Here is an 8,193-nt window from a genome sequence, read left to right as displayed (position 1 = left end):
TTACCTGAATCATGGGTAAATCAGCTCTCTTCTTGCCTCTTCTTTTCTAGGTGTCCTGCCTAGTTAAGAGATGGGAATAGGGGCTTACAGAATGGGACGTTTCCACTTCTCACAGATAACCATCCTCTGATCGCAGATAACCATTCGTTGATAAGAAAAATTGCAATGCTGGATCAGTCTCCCTTCAGTGTTTAGAGAGGGACCATCAGTGATTATTTTATCTACTTCAGTGAACATTTCCCAGGAGGAGGGAGTGCAAGGGACAGAGAAATTCATGCTTGCAGCTGGGCCTCTGGTCCTGACAGGCCCAGGCTCCTGGGACAGAGGGAGCTCATGGCAACCTGGCAGCACTGCTGAGAGATGGCTGTGTCCAGGAGCAGCTCCTCTGCAAAGAGCAGCAGGACTCCAGGCTCTGCCTGCTCTTGCTGACAAGATGAGAGAAGACAGAGAGAAGTGAAAGGCAGTGTGGAGTGGGAGGACAGCAGACAGCTCACTGTGGAAGAAACTTTAAGAGCCCTTTACATGGTAAGTCTCTGGCTGGAGAGTGATGCTGGAGGGGTCTTCTAAACCCATCCCATCCCATGATTGTTTTTTTTAAAGGATCACATTCGTGGCTTCTCCAGTGCGGAGGAGAAGGAGGTTCTTTAGAGCACAGATTCCCTGCCACACCGTCAGAGGGACAGGACATGCTGCTACCTTCTCCCAGGGACACTGCAGGGGTGTGAAGCTGGGTCGTGCACACAAGTCTGCTCAGGGCTGTAATTCTGAGCAGTGCCCTGCACCGCAGGGTGCTGTGTGCCCAGGGCAGTGACTCTGCCACTTGCGAGGGTCAGCACTCAGCCTGCCTGGGGAACTCCTCATGGCACTGTGGGGAGAAACTCTGGGTGGAAGGATCAGCCCCCATCCAGGCAGGTTCATTCTGCTGTTGAGAGGGTGCTGCATGGGTCAGGGCTGCTCACAGCTCTAGCTCATGCACAGGACATTTCTGATGGGACTTTTCAAAAGGAAGGTGAAGGCAGGTGTTTACTGAAAGAAAAGGCAATTCCCTGAGATAGTGCTTGAAGTTTCCTTCCACCTGGGAAGGGGAAAATGGAAATGGAGCTGTCACATTTAGGGCCTGACAAGGGACTGAGACTCATTAACAGTTTTAATTAACAATCAGGAGTTCTGCTAAGAACTTCTGGAAGACCCTTCACCAACCCCTTAGCCTACAGACAGCACCAAATTCCCCTTTGATGGTGGCCTCCTCAGGGACCTGCCCCTTCTCACCTGCACACAGAGGGATGCCCCTGGAAAGTGCCCTGCTGCTGGGAGGTTGCTGCAAGGCAGACCTGAGCACACTGGGGAAGGCTTTGGTGTTGCATGACTGACCATGACTTGCTCGTATCTATTCTCCCATGATGTATCCATTAGCAATTCTCTATCATTCCCTGCCCATCCCTGCTGCCTGGAGCTGTTCCTGACAAGAGCTTTTTCTCTGTCCCAATGTCTTTTCCCAGTTAGTGCTCACAGACCCCATCTCACCCTCTGTGTGCTCAGTTCTGCTCTACAGAAACCTCCTAGGTCAGGGCCCTGGCCAGGAGCATCTCTGTGCTCGCAGGTCCTAAGGAGCAGATTGGAAAAACCCTGATGAAGCCATAAAGGTGATGCTGGTGCTGTATGTAGGCTGAAGTGGGGAGGAAGGGACTTGCTGAGGTTTCTCACAGACTTTTTGATCTGCCTCTCTCTTAAAAAAGAGAACTGACTCTTCATGAGCTGTCTACCTCCTAAGGAGAGCCCATCTTTAGGATCTTTGACTGTTTCTCTGGGGTGTCTTCCCAGGCTGCAAGCTGCCCTCCAGAACAGCACAACTTTCCTGTAGCATTTTGTGATATCTGAAGGTCCTTGGTCTGATCCTCTGAGTCAGAAACCTTGTCACATTCTTCATCACTCTCTCCGCATCTGGGATGAGAGAGAAGAATTTGGAAATCTTCCCTTTAAAACTGGAGTCCTCTGCTCTCATCTCAGTCCTTTCTTTTCTGAGAGGAACTTGTGAGTATGAGTGCCGTTTAGCTGGGAGAGATGCAAGTGCAGGGCAGTGAGGGGCAAGACTCATTGACAGACCAGATCCCATGACTCTGTATAAAGTCACAGTGAACCCATTTTTCTTCTTGGGATGCACAAGTGCTCATGCTGAGAGCAACTGAAATGCCAAAGATTTCTACCCCGTCGAAGAATGCTCCCACAGTGTAATGGAGGCATCTAAAATCTAAATCCATATATAATCAGACTCCTCTGCTGCAGATTATTTTCTGGAGATAATAGGTATCAAAATGTTGAACAGCCCTTCCACACAAGGGGTGGACATAATGTGCTGCAGAATGTGTACATCAGAACCAGCCACTCGCCATTCCCACTACAGTTCCTAGACAGAGAGCACAGATGGTAAATTAATGTGAGGAGATGGTCTATCTCATTGGAATGAAGATGTCTAGAAAAAGTCAGGTCACCCCCTGCCTTCACTTGCCTGTTCCTCACCCTTGCTAGAGTGGGAGCTGGTGTGACTGACTCAGATACAGATATCTCTGTTTGAGAGGGCAAGGTTGGGGGGGATGAATCCATCACAAGGGTCTTCTCCTTCCGAGATAGCTGACATGGATGCTGTATTCAGCTCTCATTATGGTGAATAGAGAATATTCCCACTGGGTCACTGGACCAAGTCCCCTCCACCAACTCACAGTGCCCATTCCCAGGTATCCCACCAAATCCCTGGGCCTGTTTGACACCTCCATTTGCACCTGTGGCAAAGCAGAACCGACTTCTCTGGAGCTATGGGCAGAGGCCCCTGCTGCACACGGCCCACTCAGCTAGCACAGACCAGAGCTCTGGAAAGGGAGCTGAAAGACGGTAAAGGACAGAGGAAATGTGGGGGGTACTATGAGGAGTGGAAAGGGATTTGCTCAGAGAAGCCTGCTCTAACTTGGTACTTTCTTTTCTTCTTTGGACAGGCCTCCTGTGCCCCAAAGGAGAAAATGTCCAATGGCAGCTCCCTCACTGATTTCCTCCTCCTGGCATTTGCAGACACGCGGGAGCTGCAGCTCTTGCACTTCTCCCTCTTCCTGGGCATCTACCTGGCTGCCCTCCTGGCCAACAGCCTCATCATCACAGCCATAGCCTGCAACCACCGCCTCCACACCCCCATGTACTTCTTCCTCCTCAACCTCTCCCTCCTTGACCTTGGCTCCATCTCCACCACTGTCCCCAAATCCATGGCCAACTCCCTCTGGAACACCAGGGTCATTTTCTACTCAGGATGTGCTGCCCAGGTCTTTTTCTTCTTTTTCTTCTTTTCAGCAGAATATTTCCTTCTTACCATCATGGCATATGACCGCTTTGTTGCCATCTGCAGACCCTTGCACTATGGGACCCTCATGGACACCAGAGCTTGTGTCAAAATGGCAGCAGCTGCCTGGGGCACTGGTTTTCTCTATGCTGGCCTGCACACTGTTAATACATTTTCAATACCACTCTGCCAAGGCAATGTCGTGGAGCAGTTCTTCTGTGAAATTCCCCACATCCTCAAGCTCTCCTGCTCAGACTCCTACCTCAGGTAAGTTGGGCTTCTTGTGGTTAGTATTTGTTTAGCTTTTGGGTGTTTTGTTTTCATTGTGCTATCCTATGTGCAGATCTTCACAGCTGTGCTGAGGATCCCCTCTGAGCAGGGCAGGCACAAAGCTCTTTCCATGTGCCTGCCTCACCTGGCCGTGGTCTCCCTGTTTGTCAGCACTGCAGGGTTTGCCTACCTGAAACCCCCCTCTATCTCCTCCCCAGCTCTCGATCTGGTGCTGGCTGTTCTGTACTCGGTGTTGCCTCCAGCAGTGAACCCTCTCATCTACAGCATGAGGAACAAGGAGCTCAAGGAGGCACTGAAGAAACTGATCCAGCTGGTACTATTTCAGCAGCAATAAGCTGCCCACCTCTCTTTACTCAGCTCTTGCGCTTTGGGCATTCTGTCTGTGATAATCGTGTTTGTACTCAAATATTTGAATTCATCTCATGTCTGGAGAAGAGTAAAGGAGCAATTGTGTGCTTGGGGGGAAAAATAAATGAAAGCTTCTTTCTATATGTGTCAACTCAGGGCAGGCTGCTGCATTGCTGGAGCAACTGGAGTTGCTTGAGGAGCCCTGGGACCAGGACTCTTGTGCCCTCCTGGGGAGAGGGGCTGGCACAGAGCGGCTGCATGTAGTCCAGGTTAAGGTCTCCCAGACGAGAGAGCAGTGGAGACAGGGTGATACCCCTCTCTGCCCCCCAGGAGCTGCTGTGCCCTTCAGGGGGGCTGCGGCTGTGCTGTGAGTGCCCAGAGCACTGCAGCATCCTGTGGTGGGTGCTGCTGTGGGGCCACCTCTAGAATGGACTGCTCTTCTGGGCTGGACTGGGGTGGACAGGGGAGGTGGGGAGAGCGGGGAAGGGGCTGGCTGGGCTGGTCCATTCTTTGATCCTTTAAGGAGAAAATGTTTTTCTTTTTTTCAAGTGGAATGTCCTGTGTTTCCACTTGTGCCTGTTGCCTCTTGTCCTTCCACTGGGCATCTTTTAGCAGAGCTTGGCTCTGATTTCTTGATATCCTCCCATTTGGTCACTATAAACAGCAACAACCTCTCCCCTGAGCCTTCCCTTCTCCAGGCTCAACACACCCACGTCTCTCAGCATCTCCTAATGCCTGATGGGCTCCAGGCCCAAACCATCATTCTGGCCTCTGCTGCTCTCACTCCCATCTGTCACCATCCTTCTTGCCTGGGGGAGCCACAACTGGATATAGCACTCCACATGCAGCTCACAAGTGCTGGGTGGAGGGGCCTCCACCACAGGCTGCTCCTCTGTAAAAGGAGGAAACCCTGATGTTCCTAGCACGGAGCTGACATTGACGCAGCATCCAGAACTCAGCCAGCCCCAGAGGCCTCAGCCCTCCCCAGCCCAGCAGTGGGGCCCCAAGCAGGCCTGCTTGCCTTCTCTCACTGCCCTCCACACTCCTGTCCCCTCCATGCCCTGTCCCAGCCCTGGTGCTGGCCAGCTGCCCTGGGCTGGGGCAGCTCCAGCCCCCCAAGAGGGGGAAGGGGCACGGGGGGAACAGGCTGGGGGGAGGCCAGTGTCCCACTGCCAGGCTGGGGCTGGATCCCTGGCATAAGGAGAAGTGGGGATCAATACAGGGATCATTAACAGTACGGGCACAGGATGTAACATCGGTCGCAATACACTGGCAGCTTTGGGGGAAAAACCTTTAAAGATATACTCGTGACGTTCAGTAAGGCCGCTTTCCACTTTTACTAACAGAATGGGTTCATTATTATCATATATCATTGTTCCTTTTCTTTCTTCTAAGCATGTTCCCGTTTTAGACAGATGTTGAGTAACCTTGGTGTTTTGTTTGCCAAAGCTGTTGAGTTGAGGGAAGGTTACTCCAAGTGTTACTGATGTATTAAATGGTGCAAAAATAACACATCGTCTGTTCAGTCAAGTGAGAAGTTAACCAGTAAGTCTGCCTGGCGATTTGGTCAAAAATATAAGTCACATCATTACTATGGCAAATGCTGCTTTTCATGTCTGTAGTACCCATTTCACTCCACTACAAAACCATGTGCAGATTCCCATCCGGTGTGTTATTACATATAGTTACATTTAGACATAAATGTAACTATAGTTAAATGAAAATATAGTTAAATGCAAATGTAAATATAGTTAAATGTAATCATAGTTAGTGTAACATTATTGCCTCCCCTCAGTCCTTGACCTCGTGCTATTACAGCTGGTATTCCTCTTGTTACTGTAGTTTTAAAGATGGGTTGCGACTTACCTTCAATACTGAAGTTCTCCCATGGGCCATGTGAAAAGGCAGAACCTGTGAGAGACAGGTTTCAGGTGTCTGTTGCAGTTATCAGTGTTCCCACAGCGAGAAGGTAACACCACGCTTCACTGCAAGAGAAGACACTTAGGTCTCGTACATCATCCAAGCCTCTCTTACGGTTCACTTGCTTCCTTTAGTGTCTACAGCATCCCATACTCCTTTTGCTTTGTAAAACAGCAGAATCACCCAGATCGATCCCTGAGTTGGGTGTTTAACCACAACCTCATCTCCAGAACTTTGAGAGAGTTTCACTTCTGTTTCAACAGGAATTCATGACACAAACGCCTTATCTATGAGACTTCCCATGGGCGCTTGTCACTCATTTAGCCAACCTCCCACAACCGGGATCCCCACTTAGAAGTATTCTACGAGAGAAGAGTCACTCTGGTGTAGCTGTTTTTTCCATCATCCATTCTATCTTTCTACTACCCCACTACTTTGAGATCAATACAATAGGTGGAAAGTCTGCCAAACTCCATTTGAAGCACACCAGGTTTGCATTTCTTTATTCTTCAAATGTGATCCACTGTCAGACTGTATTTCTCTGGGAAAGCAGCAAGCCACTGGTTCAAAGCAGCACTGCTTGCTAGACCACTTGCAGCTCTGGTAGGGTGCACGTTCCCTGTACCGATACTTATTTCTATTCCTGTAAGGATGCATTTCCAGCCTTCAGGTGGAATTTCCAGCCTTCACAAACCACAAACAGCAGCCATGGGCCTAGCACTGGCCTATCAGGCACTGAGCCACAAGTGACCTCACAACCACAAACAGCAGCCATGCACCTGGCACTGGCCTATCAGGCACTGAGGCACAAGTGACCTCACAACCACAAACAGCAGCCATGGGCCTAGCACTGGCCTCTCAGGCACTGAGGCACATGTGACCTCACAAACACAAACAGCACCACATGACTAGCACTGGCCTATCAGGAACTGAGGCACAAGTGACCTCGCAACCACAAGCAGCAGCCAATTCCTGCTTCTGGTCTATTGAGTATTGATGCAATAGTTACCTCACAGTCAATTCCAAAGCCATATGCCTGAACCTGTCCTACAAGTGTCTGGGTCACAAATGACCTCACAAGCTGCTTGGGTATCCAGTAGTGAGGCACAAGTGACCTCACTATCAGCCTTGAAGCTATCAGCTAGCTGCTCGCCTGTAACATACTCAGGAAAATGTGACCTCACGAGCACAAAGAGCAGCTGTGTCCCTGCTGCTGGCCTCCAAGGTACTCAGGGAGAAGGGACCTCACAATACGCCCCAAAACCATGCTCCTACTCTTGCCCTACTACGTACTGAGGCAGAAGTGAGCTCAGAAGCACAACAGCTGCAATGTTCTTGCGGCCTGCCCACTCACACAAAGGCACTCAGGAGATGCTGGCATTTAGTATAAGGGTCTTGCACTCATCCTATATGGCACCACAACCTCCTACGAAAAGGAGGGGGCACAGTAGCATTTGCTGAGCGGGCTGGCAGTAACAGCAGCTGTGGGACATGGAATTGGCAGCACAGCAGAGGTACCAGGAGGTGAACCCACACCCCAAGTCACCCAGGCAAGCCAGGTGCATTTATGGAAGCCTTCACATCCATACGTAGCCTCTTCTCAGTCACTTGCAGATGCTTTCACAGAGGGATCACGATGTTGGCCAAGATGTTGACAGGCACAGGGACACACCCTGGCATCCTGCCTCCACCCTCAGGGGCTCTAGGACTGCACTGGGAATCTCATGAGTGGAGCAACCTAGAAAGAAAGAAAGAAAGAAAGAAAGAAAGAAAGAAAGAAAGAAAGAAAGAAAGAAAGAAAGAAAGAATCGGAGTGTTACTGTCAGTTCTGCTGGCCTTACAGAGTCGCAACAGTCAGGGGCCAATGTCTCCCCTCTGTGCTGAGCTGTATTGGTGAGAGCACAGCCATCAGGGCCACCAAGACGTTTTACCCCTCTTTTTGACACAGGGGAGACCATGTCTGCATACCAGCTCCCGTTTGGGCTCTCCAGTTCTGCAAAGGCACTAACACACAGCAGGGAGTCCAGCACAGGGACACCAAGATGGTCAGGGGCTGCAGTGTGGGGCATATAAGGAGAGGCCGCCAGAGCTGGGTTTGTTCAGCCTAGACAAGAGAAGGCCAAGGGGCATCTTCATGCTGTGCACAGCTGCCTTATGGAGGGCACAGAGAAGACGGAGTTGGATTTTCTTGGAGGTGCACACTAATAGCATGAGAGGCAACAGGGACAAATTGGACAATGGGAAATGCTTCTGAGATGTTAAGAAGAAACCTTTTTCTCTGTGGGGGTGGCCGCACAGGTATCGAGAGAGGT

This window comes from Apteryx mantelli, chromosome 20 (genome assembly GCF_036417845.1).
Source record: "Apteryx mantelli isolate bAptMan1 chromosome 20, bAptMan1.hap1, whole genome shotgun sequence".
NCBI classification, from domain to species: domain Eukaryota; kingdom Metazoa; phylum Chordata; class Aves; order Apterygiformes; family Apterygidae; genus Apteryx; species Apteryx mantelli.
This window is presented reverse-complemented; position numbering follows the sequence as displayed.